Genomic DNA, 27,207 nt, shown 5'->3' with positions numbered 1-27,207 from the left:
ATCAGGTTTAGGAGTTCTCTGGTGGAATTTTTAGGGTCACTTATATATACTATCATATCATCTGCAAAAAGTAATATTTTGACTTCTTCCTTTCCAATTTGTATCCCTTTGATCTCCTTTTGTTGTCGAATGGCTCTGGCTAGGACTTCAAGAACTATGTTGAATAGGTAGGGAGAAAGTGGGCAGCCTTGTCTAGTCCCTGATTTTAGTGGGATTGCTTCCAGCTTCTCACCATTTACTTTGATGTTGGCTACTGGTTTGGTGTAGATTGCTTTTATCATGTTTAGGTATGGGCCTTGAATTCCTGATCTTTCCAAGACTTTTATCATGAATGGGTGTTGGATTTTGTCAAATGCTTTCTCTGCATCTAAGGAGATGATCATGTGGTTTTTGTCTTTGAGTTTGTTTATATAGTGGATTACGTTGATGGAGACACTGAAACTTATAGAGGAGAAAGTGGAGAAAAGCCTTGAAGATATGGGTACAAGTGAAAAATTCCTGAATAGAGCAGCAATGGCTTGTGCTGTAAGATCAAGAATAGACAAATGGGACCTCATAAAATTGCAAAGCTTCTGTAAGGCAAAAGACACTGTCAATAAGACAAAAAGGCCACCAACAGATTGGGAAAGGATCTTTACCTATCCTAAATCAGATAGGGGACTAATATCCAATATATACAAAGAGCTCAAGAAGCTGGACCCCAGAAAATTAAATAACCCCATTAAAATGGGGCTCAGACCTAAACAAAGAATTTTCACCTGAGGAATACCAAATGGCTGAGAAGCACCTGAAAAAATGTTCAGCATCCTTAATCATCAGGGAAATGCAAATCAATGCAACCCTGGGATCCCACCTCACACCAGTCAGAATGGCTAAGATCAAAAATTCAGGTGACAGCAGATGCTGTCGAGGATGTGGAGAAAGAGGAACACTCCTCAATTGTTGGTGGGATTGCAAGCTTATACAACCACTCTGAAAATCACTCTGGTGGATCCTCAGAAAATTGGACATAGTACTACAGGACGATCCCACAATACCACTCCTGGGCATATATCCAGAAGATGTTCCAACTGGTAAGAAGGACACATGCTCCACTATGTTCATTGCAGCCTTATTTATAATAGCCAGAAGCTAGAAAGAACCCAGATGTCCCTCAACAGAGGAATGGATACAGAAAATATGGTACGTTTACACAATGGGGCTATTTACACTATTCAGCTATTAAACAGAATGAATTTATGAAATTCCTAGGCAAATGGATGGACCTGGAGGGCATCATCCTGAGTGAGTTAATCCAATCACAAAAGAACTCACATGATATGTACTCACTGATAAGTAGATATTAGCCCAGAAACTTAGAATACCCAAGATACAAGATACAATCTGCAAAACACATGAAAGTGAAGAAGAACGAAGACCTAAGTGTGAACACTTTGCCCCTTCTTAGAATTGGGAACAAAACCCCCATGGAAGGAGTTACAGAGACAAAGTTTGGAGCAGAGACAAAAGGATGGACCATCTAGAGACTGCCATATCCAGGGATCCATTCCATAATCAGCCTCCAAACACTTACACCATTGCATACACTAGCAAGATTTTGCTGAAAGGACCCTGATATAGCTGTTTCTTGTGAGACTATGCCGGGGCCTAGCAAACACAGAAGTGGATGCTCACAGTCAGGTATTGGATGGATCACAGGGCCCCCAGTGGAGGAGCTAAAGAAAATACTGAAGGAGCTAAAGGGGTCTGCAACCCTATAGGTGGAACAACAATATGAACTAATCAAAATGCCCCCCCCCCCGAGCTTGTGCTTCTAGCTGCACATGTATCAGAAGATGACCTAGTTGGCCATCATTGGAAAGAGAGGCCCATTGGTCTTGCAAACTTTATATGCCTCAGTATAGGGGAATGCCAGAGCCAAGAAGTGGGAGTGTGTGTGTGGGGGGGGAGGGAAATGGGGGAGGGTATGGGGGGACTTTTGGGATAGCATTGGAAATGTAAATGAAGAAAATACCTAATTTAAAAAAGAAAGGGGATAACATTTGAAATGTAATTAAAGAATATATCCAATAGAAAAAGAGAGATTGAAAAAAAAAAGATTAGGGAAATTTTTTTTCTATTATTTTGTTGAATGTATTTTCTGGCTCTTTAAGTTTGGAATCTTCTTCTATTAGGATTATTGTTTTTTTTTTATTAGATATTTTCTTTATTTACATTTCAAATGTTAACCCCTTTCCTGGTTTTCCCTCTGAAAAACCCCTATTCCCCTTTCTCATCCTTCCTTCCCCTGCTCACCAACCCACCCATTCTCACTTCCCTGTCCTGGTATTCCCCTACACTGGGGCATTGAGCCTTCTCAGAACTAAGGGCCTCTCCTCCCATTGATGTCAAATAAGGCTATCTATCTTCTGCTACATATGCAGCTGGAGCCATGGTCCCTCCATGTGTCCTCTTTGGTTAGTGGTTTACTCCCTGGGAGCTCTGGGGGTGCTTGTTGGTTCATATTGTTGTTCATTATATGGGGCTACAAGCTCCTTCAGCTCTTCTGGTCCCTTTTCTAGCTCCTCCATTGGGAACCCTGTGCTCAGTCCGATGTGTTGGCTGAGAGCATCCACCTCTGTGTTTGTCATACACTGGCAGAGCCTCTCAAGAGACTATATCAGGATCCTGTCAGCAAGCACTTGTTGGCATGCACAGTAGTTTCTGAGTTTGGTGACTGTATATGGGATGGATCCCCAGGTGGGGCAGTCTCTGGATGGTCTTTCCTTCAGACTATTCTTATTATTCTTAGGTTTGGTCTTTTCATAATATCTTAAATTTCCTGGATGTTTTGTGTTATGAACTTTTTAGGTTTTTATATTTTCTTTAACTAATATTTGATTTCTTTTATTGTATCTTCTAAACCTGATAGTTTCTTATCCATCTCCTGTATTCTGTTGGTATTTATGTCTGCAGTTCCTGTTCTTTTTCCTCAGTTTTCCATCTACATGATTGTCTCAGTTTGTGTTTTCTTACATTTTCCCCTTTCAGATCTTGGGTAGTTTTATTCATATTCTTTATCTCTTTGATTATATTTTCCTGTAATGTATTTTCCTGCATTTCTGTAAGGGACTTATTCATGTTCTTTTTAAAGGCCTCTATCATCTTTATAAGATTGGAATTATGAACCTTGTTGTGCTTCAGTTTCATTATGATATCCAGTGTTTGTTGTAGCAGGAAAACTATGCTCTGGTGGTGCTGTATTGCCCTGTGTATTGTTGATTTTGTTCTTATGCTGTCCTTTAGGCATCTGGTTTTCCTTAGTGTTTTCTGGGTGATCTTAATGCAGCAGGACTTCTTGAGAGGGTATGGGAAGCTGTGGGCCAGACAATGGTTGTCAGAGAATCTCACTCTGTTAGCTGTGCCTCAGAAAGTCCTCACTCTGCAGTCTGTGTCATGGGTGGAGCATATTCTGCAGGCTGTGTCCAAGTCAGACCCATCTGGGCTGGCAGACAAACTAGGATGGGTGGTCAGGCAGGATTCCCAGCTCATTAGTTTGGGGGCTCCTGAAAATTTCCACAGTGAGGTAGAATCTTCTTGGAGTCTGGCAAGTCACCAAATTGAGGAGCAAGGTCATATCTAGACAATGAACCTCAGGAAACCTCACATAGTTCCAATCCCCTCTGCATCCTGTCCCAGGCAGACCAGCTGGAGTATCAGGCAGATCCAACTAGGTTTGCTGTTCATGCAGGCTTCCAAGCTGTTTAGTTTGGGACTCCTGAAGGTTTCCATGGGGAGGCAGGATGCTCTTGGGGGTCCAGCGAGTATCCTCTGAACTGATTAGCAAGGCCAGGTCTAGACAATGGGTGCACTGGTTGATTTAATATAACAGATAATTTCCTTATATAAAAAATGCAAAGATCAATCATGTATGTTAAAGAGAAAAGTGAAACCTTTAACAATTTTAATAACATTCTTATACCAATGTTTGGATTGTGTCTCTCCTGTATCTCCCAGAGAGCATATCTGTTATCTGTTTACTGGGGAAAAAGTAGGAATATCTGTAAATAGAAACAAATTCTTGGGTCATTTGCCCATTCCCTTTATTTTTCACATTATATAACCATTTTATCAGCAAATGGAATGATGATATTTCTTATACGGCTACATGTACAAAACTTTTCTGGGGAAATAAAGAATACTCTGAAGGTCATCTACAAACCATACCATGGCTAGTGTGGTAGGAGTACTTTAATCAGGCTCACTTTTGAAATACTGTATAAAGTCACTAACTGCTTTCCTGATTGAGACCTTCTCCACGATGGAGATTTTACCTGACACTGTGAACATAGTCAACATCCCAGTTAAGGATATCATAGGCCATATGGGAAAGCCTATTGATTTTTTTTCTAAATAGTCAGGTGGTCCAACTACTTCCTCGTGGGACCATAAAATATATCTTGGTTCCTAGAGACCTTGAAGGGAGGTTAGCCATTTCACCAGCTCCTGGGCACCAGGACTCTGTCACTATCAGCCACAGGTCCCCATAGATTTGTGGCCTTCAGTCATGTGATAGCAATGCCTCAAACCCCTCTCCAGGTAGAAGATGTGACCTATGGTCACTAAGGCTCAAGACAAATCTCCATTTTAATGAGGTACCTAAAGGCCTGAAGGGCTAGCCAATAAGCTTTCTTTCCTAGACATTCCTCCCTGCAAAATGTATTTAACCTCAGGCCTACCCTGAGAAGGGGGTATGGTTTTATTCATTCACTTTCTGCCATGGCAATAAATGTCTTAGAACCATGGACTGTCTTTTTTCATTGGGATCCACTGTGTGGGGGCATGAAAAAAAGTTTTTGCCTATAGAGCCATTCTCCAATCTCCAGTTTAAGGTCTCTTTTCGCTTTCAACCATGACCACCACCAAGTTCAATCTCAAGCAATTAGCTTTTTCCTCCTTTATTGACACAATCAAAAACCAATTAGGGAATCAACACCTCCTTCTACATAAAACTTCATGTGCTTCAATTTAACTATAACAATAAACAGACTAAACACAGTAATTCAAATATACTTATTTAAAGACAGTTAACAAATGTATTAAACAAAGAAACAAACAAATAAAAGAGCCATATATATTTCATATCTAGAAGAAATCCACTATAAATATAATGGCTTAAATAAGCTGAATGTAGGTTAGAGATAGCCAGAACTAATGAAATAAAGAACATGGGAATATTGGTTTTAGTCAGAATAGATAACAGGCCAGGGGAAATAATTAGGGATACATACATTGCATACGGAGAGAGATTGAGTTCTTTCCAAACACATAGCAACCTACTTCATGACTAGTCATCAAAATGTAAGAGGGAAAGGTGATAGGAGTTTGTGGTGGCTTGAATATGCTTGTTCCACAGAGAGTGGTACTGTTATGAGGTGTGGCCTTGTTGAAAGAAGTATATCACTATGGGGAGGGGCTTTGGGGGTCTTCTCCTATGCTCACACTCCACCCATTGTAGAAAAGAGACTCCTAACTTCATGAGGATGACAGTCTCTCCATGGTTGCCTTAAGATCAAGATGCTGAACTCTTAGCTCCTTCTCTAGCACCATGCCTGCCTGCGTGCTACGATGCTTCCATCTATGATGATAATAGACTAAACCTCTGAATATGTAAACCAGCCCCTATTAAATGTTTTCCTTTATAAGAGCTGCCTTGGTCATGATGCGTTTTCATAGCCATTGAAACCCTAATTAAGTCAGTGGTGAAGCAAATGAATCTGCTATTACAGTTGTAGACTAAGTGTTCTTCTCTTTGTAGTTGACAAAGTGCAGATAGCCAGGACACAGTTAAACCAAATGGAAATACCAATCAATTGGAACTGATTGGTAATTAAATAAGCAAATACATATTTATAATGCATGACTATATTCTGAGCCAGAAAACATACCTAAACAAATATAAAAGATGAACAGTTATATGGAATATAGTCACAGACTCTAGAACTTTAAAGCTAGAAAATACATAAATGAACAAAACCCCCAAATCCTGGAAGAGTACCTTTCTAAATACATTTGGATGAAAGAAGAATTTTCACAGGAAACAGAGGAAAGTTTTAAACTTAATGAAACATCCATCTACCCAAATATTCAGGGTGCAGTGCAAAACAGCATAGATAGGGGATAGTATAGTGATTGCTATACTTGTCTGGAAAGAAATCAAATTTAAAGTCAGTAATTTAGTTTCACCTTTGAACACTAGGCAAAAAAGGGGGATTCCATCCAAATTAAGGAGAAGGAAATAAAATATAAAGTCCATAGAGAGATCAAAAGAATTGAAGAAACAACATGATGCAGAAAATCCATAAAGGCTGAAGTGCTGTCTTCAAGGAATAAACTGGTTAAAAAAAATAGACATTGTGACTGCTAACATCTGAACATGAAATGTCTTACTGTGGCTCATGACGTTTTTGTTCATTCACCAACTCAACCTGTCATTGTATGGCACTTGCAGACTCAAAGGTTGGGGCTGGTTGGTGGGAAGGAGAAAAGTAGCAGTGGGCTTTTGAGGGTTATAAAACCCTCCAAAGTGAGCCCAGAGGTCCTCATTCTTTCTATTACCTTGTTTGCCAGCATGAGGTATGAATTTCAGTTACAAGCTCTCATTACCATACTCTCTGAAATAAGATAGACTGTAACTTGAAGATGAGTGTAGGTATACTGTTCTTCTCATAAGGCAGACCATCAGGTAATGGTCAAAATGACATGAGCACCAGTAATGGAACTAATGTCTGACTCCTCTGAGGCTAACATTACTTTCATATCTAAACCAACAAAAAATTCTCACACACACAAAGCTGTAAGTAGTCCAGTATCTTTTACAAAAATAAATAGAAAAGACTTGTATTGCTATATTTAATACAACAGTTTGTATAATGAAATGTATATTATGACCACATGGATTTTTTTCCAGCTATACAACTCTGATTCATGGTTTGCAAACCAATGATTATAGATTGAGGCTTTTGTGGTTGGGTGAGTGTACAGATTTCTTAATGCCTGCAAGATGTGCTGGGGGAAACTTGTGGGAGTGGTCAACTAATGTCTGGTTTAATTTGAGGCCCATATCAGGAGAGGGAGCCTATGTCTTACAGTGATCAGATGACTAGATGATCAGAAACCAGAGGCTGGATAGCCCAGACACATAGAATACAACCATCTATCACTGGTCAGAAATATCACTAAAATGGTTGTTAATGATATTCTGTTCTGCTAATAGATCAGTGCCTTTTTCATTCATCATTAGAGAGGCATTCTTCAGTAGTAAATGTGAGCAGGTTCAGATAACCACTGCTAGAACTTCTGAGGAGACAGAGTCTAAATGGCAGATGAAGTGAAATTTTTCTGATTGTGCTATGTGATCCTGACTCACATGATGTTTTGCTGAAGCGAGACTCATGAGTGGGCACATGATATTGTGAGAGAGTGTAAACAGGACCCAACAGACAGTGATGGGGCACTTGCATTACTAGCTTTGCAATGCTTTGTTGCTCTCTGATCTTTGGTGATCTTTACTTCATTAAGAGAGGCATAGCAGAGAACTCCTGGCATTTAGGCTGACATTGGTCCCTCCTGCTGACTTGTGCTGATTTGGCCTGACTGATACTTCTGGATAGTGCAGCTGCTGATTCATGCTTTGTGACACGCTTGAACTGCACTGTTGGTATTCTGACATGACTGAACTGGACTGCTGGTATCCTGACAAATGGCTATTGGAATCACCCAAAGAACAAGGTGTTGTCCTATTTATCATCTTTTCTCACCTATCTTTGGATGGTGGCCTAGAAGGGACTCAAAGTGTTTGTGAATCCTTATTAAAGCAGGTTTTGAAAAATCTAAGCCTACTGCAGGTCTCTATTGAATACCATCCTTCAGAGCTCTAGGTATCTTATGGAAGTAAGGGAGGAAAGATTGTAGGGGTCAGAGTGGATGAAGGACACTGGGACAACATGGCTCACTGAATTAACTAAGCAGGGCTCATATAGGACTCACAGAGACTAAACTTGCAAGCATGAGACCTCTGTGGGTCTGCACCATATGCTCTGTGTATATGTTATGGTTGATGGGTTGTTGTTTTTGTGAGAGAGGATGTGTCTTGACTCTTTTGCCTGTTTTGGGAATGCTTTTCCTCCTAGGGTTTTACCTTGTCTAGCTTAGATTGAGGGCTTTTGCCTTTCCTTATTTTATCATGTTTTATAGTGTTTGGATGTTGTCTGTTGGAGGCTTGCTCTTGCCTGCAAGCAAATGAGGGAGTTGTTCTTTTTGGGAGAGAGAGGAAGTGGGAAGGAGCTGGGTGAAGTGGAATGGGGGTACACTATGGATGAGATGTATTGTATGAGACAATAATTTATTTTCAATAAAAATAAAATAAAAAGTTAAATATGAACAAAATAAGAAAGAAAAAAATCAATGATTGCCATACCTCATATCAATAGTCCAGGAATGAAAGAAATATATTGCTTTTGAAAAATGTTATTAGTCTTTGTATTAGTATTAATGTGTGTGTGTGTGTGTGTGGTGTGTGTGTGTGTGTGTGTGTGTGTTTTCTGTGCATGGCTTAAGGTCAGAAACAAGTTTGTGGAGTCAATGATCTTGTATCTTTACTCAGGTTTCAGGGATTCAACTCCAGCTCTTGTGACTAGAACCTATACTTGCTGAACAAATTGCCAGACCACAAAAAACCATATTTTCAGTTAGGTAAATGTGGAGAAGTATACTTCATAACATTCAGTGTCTATTCACAGAAAAATATAAATACCAAGCTCTGAGACAAGTTGAATTGAGAGAATGATTCTTATATGGAACAGCTATAAATAGCTTGAAAGGAATGTCTTTCTTATGCAGAGAAACTTTGTGATTCTCCCCTAAGATTGAGAGTTATGCTTCAAGCTGTCACAACTCCCATGCCATACAGTGCAAGAAACCATATGTAATACAATCAGAGATGGAAAGGCAGAAAAAGTAAACAGATTGACAAGTAAGAAATAAAGCTGACTTCATTTGTAAATGACTGAATGTGGGACTTAAGAGCAAGTTAGATCATTTTAAAAATAAAGTTTGAGTACAATGAAGTTGCTAGTTTCAAAATATTAACAAACTTACACTCATTTAAAAGTATTTTGAAATTTTCTTATATACCTGCAGTACATTTGATCATATTCATCCCATATTCTCTCTCTTTCCCCTCCCATTTCCCCTGAAGTCCTTAATCTTCCCAACATGTCCTCCTCCTTTTATGTATGGCTACATTCTTGAAGAAAAATGCATACTCTTTTTTTAATATCACTTTTCTGTCTTTATATAATACTAACATTTTTTCCTTAAATTTATACAAGCTATCTTTGATTATTTCCACCTAAATCATTAGGATGTGTGTGTGTGTGTGTGTGTGTGTGTGTGTGTGTGTGTGTGTGTGTGTGTGTGTGCTTATGCATGTACATTTACGTTACTTTAAATAAAGGGAGAGTGTTGTCTAATTAGTAGAGATGAACATTCAGGAACACATTCCTTATACTAGCAAAATGCTTAAAATTTGATAGTCAAACAATTTTGGCATTAGTTAAGTGTCAAATTTAGACTGTTAAAATTGAACATAGCAGGAACTAATTTGAGTCTGTTTAAACAGGAAAAGGAAGAGTTCTGTGGATCACAGAGGCAAACAGCTAAACCACAGGAAGAGGAGTAAATGCATAATTGAAAGGCTCAACATTCTAGCCCCACTGTTCTTTGTGATGTCTGCTTGATTCTTTGGCTCTGCAGATCTCTTGATTATTTTCAGCTCATATGTAGAATCAGTGATTCTTTCTTTCCTAGAAGTACTGGGAAAAGATGAATTACTTCTTCCATGAGTCTTGGTTATCAGATGGAATAGAAATGCCCACTATACAGAAAAACAATGCCCAGCATACTTATTCATAAGGGAAATGCAATTAGAATGCTACTTCAGAGCCACTAAAAAGACTGAAAGTATGAAGTACAAAAAACTGAAAGACTTAAAATTGGTTGGGATGCACAACAATGCACAACAATGGCAGCTTGAACATACTGTATAGTGCTGGTGAGAATACAGTATTGCTTGAAAAAACAAACAAACAAACAAACCAACAAACCAGTGAGCTGCTTTGGTCAACAGCTTCTTATAAACTTGACTCCAAAACTAGATATTTGTGAAAGGAAAGTGGTTACAAATCTACAAATGGAGATTTCTTCAAGCACATTCACAGATTCATTTTTCTTTTTTGTAATGATTGCACAGTGTGAACAGTGGATGCTCATGGATGAGCCTCTAGGAAGCTGGTTACTCACTTCATGGGTTATTGCTCAGCAGTGGAGAGAATGACTACTAACATATGCAGAACATCGACTCATCTAAGTGATGTGCTGAATGAGAAAAGCTGGGGATAAAAGAATCCCCAGAAGTTCATGTATATGAAGTTCTGAACACGTAAAGTTAATCTTTGGTGATAAAAATCATATTGGTGCTTACAAAATCATGGGGCTGATAGAAAAAAGACTGAAGACATTTTCCAAAGTGATAAAGGTGTCATCTATTGACTACAGCTTAGCTGCTAGACAATCTACTTGTTCATTAAATTCATATTTATGATCTATTCATTTTACAGTGGGCAAATTGAATTTTGATAAACAATAAAATATCTTAAACCATGCTGCTAAATTGTTCATCTTAAAATGCATATTTTTTAAAATAGCAATTTTGTGTATTCAAGTTTATTAATATATCTGGCCTTCACTGTTAATATGACATTGATCTGGAGACTTTTAAAAATAACTGGCAATGAAGAGATGGGAAAAAGGAAAAGAAGTAATCAAGGGGAATAATGAAGTTACTCTAAGAAGTATCACTTGCAACTTCTTTGAGGCAAGGGGGCTTCAGTAATGCTGCAATTTCATTGACTCCAGGCGGCATGCTGATATCACTTCATTAATGTTTTATGTATATATGAATAGGCATTTTTGCATGCATAGTAATAGATGTATATCTTCATCATGCATCTTGGAGTTTGTTGTGTGTATGAGTATGTGGGGGAAAGTGAGCATAAATTCACATGCATAGGCACACACTGGTTGTATTTATTAATAAGTTGTTAACACATGCCTAGGCAACCATGTAGTCATTACATGCCAAAGACCACAGTTTGGCCCTTATGCATAGAATGAGTGACTGATTACGACTGAGCCTGAGCAATGTGTGAGAATAATTGCTTTCCATGCACTGTAATGTTCATGGCTGTTTAAGATTCATTTTCTGTGAACCTAGATTTGATTGTTTCATGTAAAAATGATCAATTTGAATAAAACCAAAAAACTTGTTTTTGCTTGGAATATAGCTTCTTAATACTACATTTTAATATAGAAGTTAGAATAAATTTATATGAGATTTGAGTAAATCCTTCTCTGATTATAAGGTATCCTGCTGTTATAATGCATATGTAGAGAAATATTGAGAATAAATTGTAGAGATGTGCTGTACAGCTGAGAAATAATAAATAATGAATAGTTAATTAACTAGAAAATAAGTTTGGCATGGTTTTATGAACTGAAAAGTTAAGCAGCTGGATTTTGGGACAGTGTTTATGAAAATGTATATGGTTCAAGTGCAATTCTGTGGCCTTTGCTTGCTGTGGGTTAGTAATGACTCACAACAGAGCCCTGAGAAGATATTCTGACCACAGGTCAGGAAATGAGCACCCTGGTCGCTGCTGAGGCAGATCTGTCTCCTAAGATCACCCATTTTATTGCTGAGTGAACAATAATATCCTGACAGAATAACCCCACTGCACTATCAGCTATGCAGCTCCACTGGGGAGTTTGCCAACTAGGAGGAGGTCTTGTTCTGACAAGATAGAAATTCTTGTTCTGGGAGATCACTGAATCCTTTATTGCTTCATGTATATTTGCTTTACAGATCCTGCTGGAATTTCCTAGTGAAAAACTGAAATGAAATGCCTGCTACAGAACAATAAAACTTAGAAGGAATGAAACTGAGAACCAGTTTTTAAAGACTCATATCAATAATAACACTAGCAATTACAATAGCTAGCAAGTATGTAACAATTACAGTGATCCTGAGAACAGTTTAAGCACTTCAGATATGTAAAGTAACTTAATCAGAAGATCTTTTGAGAACAAGACAAATATTTACCTCAGTTTAAAGTTTACACAGCTGAGTCAAAAAGTTTAAAAGAGTCCAAAGTCCTATAGGTGGTAAGGCTGTGCTGGCTGTAGGCATGCTTTTGACACTATGTTGTCCTGTATAAGTTCCTGTTTGAAAACTGCCAAAGAATTTCATGTTTTAAGTAAATTTACAGTTTTGTGAAGGACCACAGTCATAGCTATGTTCAGCCACATATAGCCATATGCATCCTACATGATTGTTCCACAATAATTTCAGCCTACTTCTTTACACTGTCTGTCTGGAATTGGTTGTATTTTCACACATCAACTGAAATATGTATAATAGTATACTTTCACACACAGAGATTTCTGCACACACACACACACACACATATATATATATATTTATATATATATGTGTGTGTGTGTGTGTGTATACACACATATACATACATACATACATACATGTACAGGCTTACAGAAGATTTTACAGTGTGGAAAGACCAATGAGTACCCACTGATCAGGATTAATGTCAAGGAGGCCTTGGGTATTCTATTTAAAGTTTCTGCATCTCAGGGTTTCCCATATGGAATTGAGTAATTTGTTTTCTTGGGATTATTAAGGAGTAGTAGCTGGAGGTAAATGACCCTTCAATAAACAGGCACTTTAATATTTGTTATTAATAATTTACTAACTGTGACTACTGACATTACACTTTATAAATGAGTTGAAGACAGGTAACAACAAAAAACTGAAGAGCAGTCTCAAACAATAAAATCTGAGACCCCACTAAAGACATACCCAAGAAACAGTATGTAGGAAGGAAATGGAACATGCAGGGTTATTTCTGAAGGAAAGCAGAAAAACTCAACAATCCAGTGCCAAGAGTCACAGAGACCCATGGACCTCCATGCCACCCACAAACCTGTCCTCTAGTGACCAGCACAGTCAGCCCGTGCTTGCCTGCCCCAGCTCTCACATTGTCTGCAGAAGACTGTATGTGGCACTTTTAGTAGTACAGTGCAAAGGGGGTGTCCAAAGGAATAGTTGTTAAATGGTTAACTGTGGAAATACCAGTGAGACACCAAGAGAAAGGAGAACATACGTGTAAGTATCCAGGTGTGAAATTGTGGGTTAGTGTGATGGAAAGCTACCCAGTATTTTAATCATGCTCTGTGCATGGCCAAGTGTTTGGAAAAGAAGCTAAAGAAGAGTGACTGTAGGGACAAAAGTGATAAGTTTGGTGTGTTTTAGTAAAGAACCATGGTTGCAGAATGAGGCTTCTAAATTTGCGATGAAGAAAAAATATGGTGCTTTTGACTATGACAAAGAGCATTGTGTCTGTGTCCCAAGTTATAGTTCATTTTCTAAGTACTAGAACATTTTCATTATTTATCTCACTTTTTCATGTTCACTTGGGGTATTATTACAGTAATACAAATCTTAGGTCTGAAGCTTAGGTATGCTGAGCTTTGTATTGTAGCCAACTGTTTTATTTACATTTTCATCAAGATAAGATCTCCTATTATTGTCCTTGGAGATGAAATTTCAGTTACTTGAGTGAATTCAGCTATCTGGGCTTTCCCTGGGTTTTACCTCATCTGAAATTTCAGCTATACATAGCTTTAAATTCTGTGCATTATTTTTGGATTGGAAATGCAAAGAACATTATCACCTGTGGATATTGTCAGCTCTAGCTTAACTGAAGTCCTATCAGTCACTTTGGCTCTCATTGGCTCCTGTGAGAGATGGATTGCACCAGTCTCAACAGGACATTGTGACTTATGACTGGACCGCTATTTAAAAACCTTGTCAGTCTTTGCTTGTTTTGTTTTGTACTTTATCACTCCTTTTGTGAAAGCATTTCCCTGAAAGCATCTCTGGCTTATGACCTTGTGGCTGAGTCAGCATAGCTGCAGGGTATGGAGAAGCATGCAGAACCAGTGTCATTATTTCACAGGGACTCATTTTCACTCATGTGTTTCATTGCAGGAATTTGGTTTACCCAAACTGATGAGGTAGCCAGAACTGTGGCAGAGAGAGATGGAAAGATTTGAGAGTGAATAGATGTTTAATTTTGAACTTTGGAGTAGATATGGTTTGGGAAAGAAGATAGGCCTTGACCACAAAGCCAAAATTAATTGAACATTGGGTTGTAAAAAATACACAAACACACAATTTGCTCAGATAACCTTTTTCATGTTTTTCAAGGGTATGTCTTTAGTGGAGTCTCAGATTTTATTGTTTGAGACTGCTCTTCAGTTTTATGTTGTTACCTCTCTTCAACTCATTTATAAAGTGTAATGTCAGTAGTCACAGTTAGTAAATTATTAATAACAAATATTAAAGTACTGAGGTTGAAGACTTTTTTGTTTTTAATAACTTCAAGTAACAATTTATTGGTGAAAGTAGTTAGGAAGTTCATCTGCATCCAGGAGTACATTGACACCATTACTCCTATTATATTTTGGTGTAGGTAAGTCATTCCAGTATTAGGAAAAAATACTATTTTCGACTGCTTATTACCACACTTCTATTTTTAAATACATAGATATAATATATTTTATGACATCTATCCTACTTTTCCTCCTTTACAGTTTCTCTCTTACCACCTTCCCCAACTAATATCTCTTTCCAAATTCATGAGTTTTGTATTGAATCCCACTGAGTTCTCTTAGTATGAATGAATACAGAACAAAAGTGATTGTCTTTACCCCAGCAGCTTTCAAAAAACAATGTGTCTTCAATTAGTGGTACAAATTCATAATCCCTTCATCCTTACATGTTAGAACTTTTGCTGCCTTGAATTTGAACATACAGTCATGACTTCACCGAATTCATTTGCATTGCCTTTAGCGCTATTACAGCTAGCTAGTAAAGATGAAGAGTCTAGTTTAGTGCTTGCTTGATTTCTCCACATCTTTCTACACAAGTGCGCGTGCTGTATTTAGCAATGGAGTCTTACCATCAAATTCTAGAGGAAAAGCAAGGGCCCAGAAAATAGTCTATAATGACTAAGGAGCTGTATTGTCCAACATTTAAAATGGAGGTTACCCATACTGGGTGATGGAATTTTTATTTGATAGCATATGTTGCCTGGGGAAGAATTGTTCTCTCATATAGGGTAACTCTATGTTAACTCCTCTATACTGCCCTATCATCTCTCAAACAATCAGGGTTTTCCTGGCACCTGGTAAACTTTTTTGGTAATTTTTGTTTTTGTTTTTGTTGGTTTTTTTTTTTTTTGTAATCTTTATCATTCTGAGATTTCAAAGTAGTATTTTATTGATGATTAAAGTTGAATATTAAAAAAAATATTTCTCAGTCTTTGTATTTCTTTTTTGAGTACTCCTTGTTTAATGCCATGCACCTGTTTTTAATTGGGTTATCTGTGTCCTTGGTATTTAGTTTTTGAGTACTTTATATATTCTGAACACTAACCTTGTGTCAGATGTATAACTGGTAAGAATTCCTTCCACTCAGCAGGTTGCCTTCCGATGCAATTGATAATTCCCATTGCTATACAGGAACTTTTCAGTTTCATGAGGACTCATTTGTCAGATGTTGGTCTTAATGTCCATGTGGGTCCTGTCCAGAAGGACCTTTCTTGTGCAAATTACTTTACCAAGCTTTGTATGTATTTCACTCACATTCTTCTAGTCCAATGTTATCTGCATGGGAGATTTTAAACACAATTCTTCATTAAAATGAGTTTTCAGTTAATAGTATGAATTTTTTTTGTCTCCTGATATGCCTAAATCTTTAAAAAAAAATCACAATATGTTTGTTAAATCCATTTCCCTTCTCTACCTATGTTTCCAATGCCTTCAAATGTAACTCCAAACTTTTTACTCCAAGTAGGTAATCCTTGAATTTATTCTCCACATATGGTTAAGGAGCTCTCTTTCTACAACAGTATTCTGATTGCATCAATATTTTGCTCAAAATGTTTTTCCTTGACGTTTGGGTCTTAGATCTGCATCTACTGTCATAGTATGCCTTTTCTAACTTGCTAATGCACATTAGTTCAGATCACACTGGAGGACTCACTGACAGCAAACAGACAGTGCTTGCACATTTCCAGTCCTTCCTAAATGTAGCTTTGCTACTTCTAATGGATAAGCTACAACTGACAGTTGGGCCATACTAAATTTACTCCACCTGATCTGATGGGTACCACATTACCTCTGCTCATGCTCCCTTGATTTGAGTTATTTGACTATACTTCTTTTATTTTCTTGTAATATGTTCAGTCTTAAAAATAATAGCGCTTACATGTTGACATTTTAATTATATGCATTGAAATTCATCTTTTTCACCTCACCAGGTTTGCCTCATAGTGAATCTTTTCCATCTTAGTTCTGCCTGTGAGAATGATAATATAAGTACTTAAAAAAAAAGATGTATTTATTATTATACATAAGTACACTGCAGCTGTCTTCAGATGTGCCAGAAGAGGGCATCAGATCTCATTATGGGTGGTTGTAAGCCACCATGTGGTTGCTGGGATTTGAACTCAGGACCTTCGGAAGAACAGTCAAGTGTTCCTACTCACTGAGCCATCTTGCCAGCCCGCCAATAATAACCTAAAATAGATAATCATACAGTCTACAAAAGAGATATGGTTATGGAACGCACAGCAAACACCTTTAATGTAGAAATCTTCAGGAGTTTGCTGCCTCCTATTTGCCGTGTCTGCTGGCAAATGACAGTGATATATGTGAGATTTCATATCAAATGTTTTATATACCATTAAGAAGTGAGACACTAACACCATTTATTTTGGTGTAATAAATTTATATAAATCTAAATTATTATTCAAATTTCAAGATGATATAAAAAATTGAAATGAAAAACTTGAAAACCCTCTGGCAACTGCTATGGGTTCCTTCATATCTCTTCCCCCTATCTTTGTGTGTGTGTGTGTGTGTGTGTGTGTATGCACAGATAGAAAGAGAGAACATATATATTTGTATATAAAATATACTCATTTCATTCTAAGAGAATGAACTCCTTAAAGCTCCATTCATCTAAAATATGGACTTTCTTTCCTATAGAATATTCTCACTATTATTCCATTTTATAACACCAGAGAACTCTACCATACTTAATCTTAATTACTGGATAAAATTCTGCACATATCAATTGCTACCAAATAGTTATTATAGCAGTTCTTTGTCTCTGTCTCTGGAACCTGAATATGACTTTTCTTGTAGAACATCTTTACTATCTCTTGCTTCTCACTTCTTCCACTGTGGCTTTGCAGTGAGCAAGAAGCCCCCAGGAACAAAACAGTTCTTTCTATGATATTAAATTTCAACAAAAGCATGGAAACACATTTATTTCTGTCATATGCCTTTGGTTTTAGGTTTCTTTTTACTTATAAATACTGGAGATCCATGAAATGTTCTACTCCCAGCCTAGAAATTTTGCCATTGCTTGTTTCCAAGTTGAATTTCACGCATTTGAAAGTTCCTGTTTTCCTGAAATGACAAAACATTATATTTTATATGGTCTCAGACATGACTTGGAGATGTAAAGATAGATTATTTTCAAATACATATTTTAATTAATGCAAGTGTTTGAATTGTTTTCTTGGCCTTCATGTTCTCAAAAGGCCTGTAATCAGGAATTCTTTTTTTTTTTTTTTCATGAAATTTCTATAGAGGTGCACTGCTTGTATTTATTTTTGAAATGTATGCTTTTCTAGAAGTGAGAAGATATGTGTTCCTGTCTTAGTTAGGATTTTACCTCTGTGAACACACACCATGACCAAGGCTAGTCTTATAAGGACAACATTTAATTAGGGCTGGCTTACAGGTTCAGAGGTTAAGTTCATTATCATCAAGGCAGAAACACAGTAACATCCAATCAGGCATGGTTCAGAAAGACCTGGGAGTTCTTCACTTTTATCTGTAGACTGCTAGCTGAAGACTCATTTCCAGCCACTGGCCTAAGCATATACAAACTATCACAATTCCTATTTCAGAAGAACTTTTTAAATATGTCTCAATCATTTTAAAATTTTAAGCAAATATTCTCAAAACACAAATTTAAGAAACTACTGCTGTGATCACACAGATCAAAGTGAGCCTGTACTCAGAACATAGATGGAAGTATCAAATAACATTTCTCATGAAACATGTGTATCATCTTCTTTCTCCATACTTTGGCAGCAGAGGCAGGAGAATCTCTGTAAATTCAAGACTAGCCAGGTAGGGAGCAGGTGAGGGAGCCATCTTGGGTTCCGGGTCCCTCAGAGACTAGTCTGCACAGGTGAGTGCGGACTACAGAAGTGACACAGCTTCTGGGATAGGCAGAAGCAACACAGCTTCTGGGACAGAGCCCCGTTTCAGGTTCCAGGTATCCAGGCATCTTCCGTGCCAAAGGAGAGGTGTCCTCCTGGGAGGGCTCTGCTAGAGCAGGTGAGGGAGCCATCTTGGGTCCCAGATCCCTCAGAGAAAAGTCTGCACAGGAGAGAGTGCAGACTACAGAAGCTACACAGCTTCTGGGACAGGCAGAAGCAACACAGCTTCTGGGACAGAAGCTGTTTCAGGCTGCAGACATCCGGGCACCTTCCCCTGCCAGAGGAGAGGTGTCTGACTGGGAGAGCTCTGACCGCCAGAGCAGTTGAGAAAGCCATCTTGTGTCCTGTGTCCCTCAGAGACCAGTCTGTGCAGGTGAGCCTGGAGACTGCAGAAACAACACATCTCCTGGAACAGGCCCTGTTTCAGGCCTTCATCTTCAGTCAGTAGGCAGGTCCGAATGCCAGATATATGTGCACCTTCCCTGCAAGAGGAGAGCTTGCCTAGTGAGAGTACTCTGATAACTGAGACTCAGGAGAGAGCTAGACTCCCAGGTCTGCAGACAGAGGCTAACAGGACAGTAGGAACAAGGTCCAACCAGAGACAACTATGACAAATAACTCCAGAGATTACCAGATGGCGAAAGGCAGATGTAAGAATCTTTTTAACAGAAACCAAGACCACTCACAATCATCAGAACCCAGCACTCCCCCCTTAACCAGTCCTAGATACCCCAACACACCTGAAAAGCAAGACTCAGATTTAATATTATATCTCATGATGCTGGTAGAGGACATCAAGAAGAGCTTTAATAACTCACTTAAAGAAATACAGGAGAACACTGCTAAAGAGGTAGAAGTCCTGAAATAATTACAGGAAAACACAACCAAACAGGTGATGAGATTGAAGAAAACCAACCAAGACCTAAAAAGAGAAGTAGAAACAATAAAGAAAATCCAAAGTGAGACAACGCTGGAGGTAGAAATCCTAGGAAAGAAATCTGGAACCAAAGATTCGAGCATCAGCAACAGCATACAAGAGATGGAAGAGAGAATATCAGGTGAAGAAGATTCCATAGAGAACATGGGCACAACAATCTAAGAAAATGCAAAATGCAAAAAGATCTTAACTCAAAAAATCCAGGAAATCCAAGACACAATGGAGCGACCAAACCTACAGATAATAGGAGTAGATGAGAATGAAGATTTTCAACTTAAAGGACCAGCAAATATCTTCAACAAAATTATAGAAGAAAACTTCCCTAATCTAAAGAAAGAGATCCCCATGAACATACAAGAAGGATACAGAACTCCAAATAGACTGGACCAGAAAAGAAATTCCTCCGGACACATAATAATCAGAACAACAAATGCACTAAATAAAGATAGAATATTAAAAGCAGTAAGGGAAAAGGGTCAAGTAACATATAAAGGCAGGCCTATTAGAAATACACCAGACTTCTCACCAGAGACTATGAAAGCCAGAAGATCCTGGACAGATGTTATACAGACACTAAGAGAACACAAATGCCAGCCCAGGCTACTATACCCAGCAAAACTCTCAATTACCATAGATAGAGAAACCAAAGTATTCCATGATAAAACCAAATTCACACAATATCTTTCCACAAATCCAGCCCTTCAAAGGATAGTAAAGGGAAAACACCAACACAAAGGATGGAAACTACACCCTAGAAAAAGCAAGAAAATAATTTTTCAACAAACCTAAAAGAAGACAGCCACAAGTGAGCTGCAGGTGAGCCTGAAGACTGCAGAGACAACACATCTCCTGGAACAGGCCCTTTAACAAAAAATTCCAACTTTAACAACAACAAAAAAACAACAAACAAACAAACAAACAAAAAACAGGAAGCAACAATTACTTTCCTTTAATTTCTGTTATCATCAATTGACTCAATTCACCAAGAAAAAGACATAGACTAATAGATTGGGTACACAAAGGACCCAACATTTTGTTGCTTATAGGAAACCCACTCAGGGAAAAGGACAGACACTACCTCAGAGTGAAAGGCTGGAAAACAATTTTCCAAGCAAATGGTCTGAAGAAACAAGCTGGAGTAGCCATTCTAATATCGAATAAAATTGACTTCCAATCCAAAGTTATCAAAAAAGACAAGGAGGGGCACTTCATACTCATCAAACGTAAAATTTAACAAGATGAACTCTCAATTCTGAATATCTATGCTCCAAAATACAAGGGCGGCCACATTCATTAAAAAAACTTTAGTAAAGCTCAAAGAACACATTGCACCTCACACAATAATAGTGGGAGACTTCAACACCCCACTTTCACCAATGGACAGATCCTGGAAACAGAAACTAAACAGAGACACATGGACACTATCACAAGTTATGAAACAAATGGATTTAATAGATATCTACAGAACATTTTATCCTAAAACAAAAGGATATACCTTCTTCTCAGGACCCCATTGTACCTCCTCCAAAACTGACCTTATAAGTGTTTCTAAAACAGGCCTCCACAGATACAAAAATATTGAAATTATCCCATGCATCCTATCTGATCACCACTAACTAAGGCTGATCTTCAAAAACAACATAAATCATAGAAAGCCAACATTCACATGGAAACTAAACAACACTCTACTCAATGATTTCTTGGTCAAGGATGAAATAAAGAAAGAAATTAAAGACTTTTTAGAGTTTAATGAAAATGAAGCCACAACATATCCAAACTTATGAGACACAATGAAGGCAGTCTTAAAAGGAAAAATCATAGCTCTGAGTGCCTCCAAAAAGAAACTAGAGAGAGCTTATACTAGCAGCCTGACAGCACACCTAAAAGCTCTAGAACTCAAGGAAGCAATTTCACCCAAGAGGAAGAGATGGCAGGAAACAATCAAACTCAGGGCTGAAATCAACCAAGTGAACAAAAAGAACTATTCAAAGAAACAACCAAACTAGGAACTGGTTCTTTGAGAAAATCAACAAGATAGATAAACCCTTAGCCAGATTAACAGGAGGGTACAGGGACAGAATCCTAACTAACAAAATCAAAAATGAAAAAAGGAGACATAACAACAGAACCTAATAAAATCCAAAACATCATTAGATCCTACTACAAAAGGCTATACTCAGCAAAACTAGAAAACCTGGACAGATACCCAGTACCAAAGTTAAATCAGGATCAGATTAGTGATCTAAAAAGTCCTATATCCCCCAAAGAAATAGAAGCAGTCATCAATAGTCTCCCAACCAAAAAAAAAAAAAAAAAAAGCCCAGGACCAAATGGGTTTAGTGCAGAGTTCTACCAGACCTTCAAAGAAGACCTAATTCCAACTCTTCTCAAACTATTCCACAAAATAGAAACAGAAGGTACCCAATTCATTCGATGAAACCACAATTTCTTTGACACCTAAACCACACAAAGATCCAACAAAGAAAGAGAACTTCAGGCCAATTTCACTTATGAATATCGAAGCAAAAATACTCAATAAAATCCTCACAAACTGAAACCAAGAACACATCAAAATGATTATCCATCATGACCAAGTAGGCTTCATCCCAGGGATGCAGGGATGGTTAAATATATGGAAATCCATCAACCTAATCCACTATAAAAACAAACTCAAAGACAAAAACCACATGATCATGTCATTAGATGCTGAGAAAGCATTTGACAAAATCCAACACCCCTTCATGATAAGTGTTGGAAAGATCAGAAATTCAAGGCCCACAACTAAACATAATAAAAACAGTCTACAGAAAACCAGTAGCCAACATCAAACAAATGGAGAGAAACTTGAAGCAGTCCAACTAAAATCAGGGAATGGACAAGGCTACAAACTTTCTCCCTTTCTATTCAATATAGTATTTGAAGTTCTAGCCAGAGCAATTTGACAACAAAAGAAGATCAAGGGGAATACAAATTGGAAAGGAAGAAGTCAAAATATCACTTTTTGCAGATGATATGATACTATATATAAGTGCCCCTAAAAATTCCACCAGAGAACTCCTAAGTCTGATAAACAGCTTCAGTGAAGTAGCTGAATATAAAATTATCTCAAACAAATCAATGGCCTTTCTCTACACAAAGGATAAATGGTCTGAGAAAGATATTAGGGAAACAACACCCTCACAATAGTCACAAATAATATAAAATACCTCGGTGTGACTCTAACTAAGGAAGTGAAAGATCTGTATGATAAGAACTTCAAGTCTCTGAAGAAAAAAAAATTAAAGAAGATCTCAGAAGATGGAAAGATCTCCCATGCTCATGGATTGGCAGGATTAATATAGTCAAAATGGCTATCCTGCTGAAAGCAATCTACAGATTCAATGCAATCCCCATCAAAATTCCAACTCAATTCTTCACTGAGATAGAAAGGGCAACTTGCAAAATCATCTGGAATAATTAAAAACCTAGGATATCAAAAACTCTTCTCAACAATAAAAGAATGCCTGACATTAAGCTATACTACAGAGCAATTGTGATAAAAACTGCATGGTACTGGTACAATGACAGACAGGTAGATCAATGCAATAGAATTGGAGTTCCAGAAATGCACCCACACACCTATGGTCACTTGATGTTTGACAAGGGAGCTAAAACCATGCAGTGGAAAACTGAGAGCATTACCAACAAATGGTGCTGGCACAACTGGCAGTTTTCATGTAGAAGAATGTGAATTGATCCATTCTTCCCTCCTTGTACAAAGCTCAAGTCTAAGTGGATCAGGGAACTCCACATAAAACCAGAGATACTAAAACTTATAGAGGAGAAAGTGGGGAAAAGCCTCAAAGATATGGGAACAGGGGAAAAATTCCTAAACAGAACATCAATGGCTTGTGCTCTAAGATCAAGAATTGACAAAGGGACCTCATAAAATTGCAAAGCTTCTGTAAGGCAAAAGACACTGACAATAAGACAAAAAGGCCACCAACAGATTGGGAAAGGATTTTTACCAATCCTATATTTGATAGGGGACTAATATTCAACATATACAAAAACATCAAGAAGATGGACTCCAGAAATTCAAATAACCCCATTAAAAAATTGGGTATAGAGCCAAACAAAGAATTCTCAACTGTGGAATTCCTAATGGCTTAGAAGCTCCTGAAAAAATGTTCAACATCCTTAATCATCAGGGAAATGCAAATCAAAACAACCTTGAAATTCCATGTCACACCAGTTAGAATGGCTAAGATCAAAAATTCAGGTGACAGCAGATGCTGGTGAGGATGTAGAGAAAGAGGAACACTCCTCCATTGCTGGTGGGATTGCAAGCTTATACAACCAGTCTGGATGTCAGTCTCAAGGTTCCTCAGAAAATTGGACATAATATTACCAGAAGATCCAGCAATTCCTCTCCTGGGCATATACCCAGAAGATGCTCCAACTGGCAAGAAGGACACATGTTCCACTATGTTCATAGCAGCCTTATTTATAATAGTCAGAAGCTGGAAAGAACCCAGATGTCCCTCAACAGAGGAATGGATACAGAAAATGTGGTACATTTACACAATGGAGTACTGCTCAGCTATTAAAAACAGTGAATTTATGAAATTCTTGGACAAGTGAATGTATCTGGAGGATATCATCCTTAGTGAGTTAACCCAATCACAAAAGAAGTCATTAGATATGCTCTCACTGATAAGTGGATATTAGCCCAGAAACACAGAACATCCAATATACAATTTGCAAAACACAACAAAATCAAGAAGAGGGATGACCAATGGGTGGATACTTTATTCCTCCTTAGAATAGGGAACAAAATACCCATGAAAGGAGTTACAAAGTTTGGAGCTAAAATGAAAGTATGGAATATCCAGAGACTACCCCACCCGGGGATCCATCCCATAATCAGTCACCAAACCCAGACACTATTGCATATGCCAGCAAAATTTTGCTGGAGGGACCCTGGTTTAGCTGTCTCATATGAGGCTATGCCAGTGCCTGGCAAATACAGAAGTGGATGCTCACAGTTACGTATTCAATGGAACACAGGGCCACCAATGGAGAAGCTAGAGAAAGCACCCAAGGAGCTGAAGGGCTCTACAACCCAATAGGTGGAACAACAATATGAACTAACCAGTACCCCCAGAGCTCATGTCTCTAGCTGCATATGTAGCAGAAGATGGCCTAGTCGGCCATCATTGGGAAGAGAGGCCCCTTGTTATTGCAAACTTTATATACCCCAGTATGGGGGAAGGTCAGGGCTAAGAAGTGGGAATGGGTGGGTAGGGGAACAGCGCAGGGGGAGGGAAGAGGGGACTTTTGCAATAGCATTTGAAATTTATATAAAGAACATATCTAATAAAAAATATTATAAAGAAACCAAAGACTAGCCAGGTCTACAACGTGTTTCAAGATATCAGGAGCTGTTACACAGAGAAACAGTCTTGAAAAAAATGGAAATTTTGCCTTTAAATATTTAAATATAAACTAATGAAATAACGAAAACATTGGCTTATGAAAATGGAAGATTACAGGCCTGTAGTCTTAGGTTTAATTTTTTTAGAGTTCTGGAACAGAAGTTAGTGTTGTAGTGCACACCTGTACCATCTTGGCCTTTTTGAAGCAAAGGCTAAAGGGTTCCAAGTTCCAAACCATCCTGGAATATGAGCTTTAACTTCATTACAGAGATGTTACTAGGGTAAAGGGATGTCCTCTCTTTTTGGGGAGATGTGGAAACTTTCAACATTTTCACACAGAGAAGGGGTGGTTCTATCACCTGAACAATTCTTCTTACTCAAAGTCTGCCTTGGGCTAGGTTATTTTTGTTTCATGTGAGGCGCCATGGTTTTTTTTTTGTTTGTTTGTTTGTTTGTTTTTTGTTTTTTGTTTATTTTTTGAATTTGCTGTAAATACTCCTATTCCATGGTTCTTCTTTCTAGGATGCTGTGATAACATCCTTAATGTAATACTTTATGTTCGCTACTATCATCTGGCAATTCTCACTCTCATGAGACAATACTTACTTCATGATCACTGCTTGCCTAATCTGTTGACATCTGAACTGATCCTGGCATGCTGGGTGTGTCTTATTTAATCACTTACTTTTCTCTGTGGGTTGACTTTTGTAGCTGCTCCACAGTAAGCTTGGGATGAGATAAGACATTGTTCCCTCACCATAATGTTCAACAATAAACAGTGTCCAAGAGTAACACCACCAACAGTGTTTGTTGACTATGAGAGAGACATACAGTGTAGATATGAAATCTAGGAATCAAATGTATTCTCTTAGGAAAGGGAATATGTTCTTCAACAACAACTTCAAGCAGTGTGAGCTCATCATAAAAAAAGCTAAGGTTCTACTAGTCTCTACCCATCTAATGGAGTTGGGTGTTCTCAGAAAGTGAATATTGCCAAAGTTTTTCAGGAAACTTTCTGAGATCAATGTTTTCTAAGGGCATATGCCCTATAATTACACACACACACACACACACACACACACCACATATGTGTATACATATACATACATACATATATTATAATATTATATATATATATGGGTTAAATAAATATTTTCTTTTTAAAATTGATATTATAAAGCGTGCCCTTCTAGGCTTCCTGTCTAAAAGTGTCATAACTTGCAGATTAATAATACTACAGATAATAATTACTGCTGGACATGGTGGCTCATGCTTGTAATCCAAGCACTATGGATGCTAAGATAGTAGGATTGCCAAAATTATGAATGATCCCTGAACCACATAGTAAAAGTCTGATTTTAAAAGATCAATTATGATAATTTCTAGAAAGTTATAGATGTTATTCATATAAGCATGAATGCTTCACTTGAATGAATATGTAAGGAAAGCTTTTGTGAAGAAGGATTTTTGTTCCTGGGATGACATGGGACTTTGGCTTAAGTGTGATCTTGAGTAAATCACTGATTTCCTCTAGAATTATTTCTTCAACATTCTAGTCATTACCTGCTCATGATTTCATTTATGATCTGTCTGTCTGTCTGTCTGTCTGTCTTTACATGCTTTTTTAACCCAATGTATTCCTGATCATGAGATTCTCTTTATCAACCCAGGTGGCTAGAGAATATCTTTCATAGAATTAGCCTCATAATTTACAGTTCTGTAGCTTGGAGGCCCAAGGTCAAGTGGTTATGGAATCAGTGTCATGTTGAGGTTTTTAGTTGGTTTGTTTATATTGTCCATAATGATTTCACATTATATGTTGTTGGTGTGTGTGTGTGTGTGTGTGTGTGTGTGTGTTTGTGTGTCTACAAACAGCAACCACTGGATAATCTCCTATGAAAGTGTCCCTTCAGCTCATTGAATACATTGATTCCACATCCTTGCCTGTGGGTTCCCCTTCTTTCTTGTTAGCAACATGGTTACTTTCAAATTGATTGTCAGAACACAACCTGCAGCTGTCTCTTTCTCTTCTGTGTCACCTGTCACATTGCTCTTGCTACTTGTCTCTCACTAGGATTTATGGAGGGTGAGGTAACATTTTACTTCATGCCTTCACTCAAGATTTGCTAGTTTATTGCTTTTTTTTAATCTTGTGTCTGTGCTGATGATCTATCTTCCTAAAACATATCATTCTTTACTTTAAATCTTCTATACTATCATTTATATGTAAAACTGATTTTGTGGTAAAATACACATAACATATAACCTACCATCTCCTCCATATTTGATGTGTGCGTTCCTAGTATTGTTTTCTCATTCTGTACAATTCTGTCTTCACAGTTCTGCTCATTTTAAAACTTAAGTTCTGTCCTCA

Source organism: Mus caroli, unplaced genomic scaffold, assembly GCF_978045245.1.
Source record: "Mus caroli unplaced genomic scaffold, Mus_caroli_1 scaffold_13, whole genome shotgun sequence".
Lineage (NCBI taxonomy): Eukaryota > Metazoa > Chordata > Mammalia > Rodentia > Muridae > Mus > Mus caroli.
Note: the sequence above shows the minus strand (reverse complement) of the source record.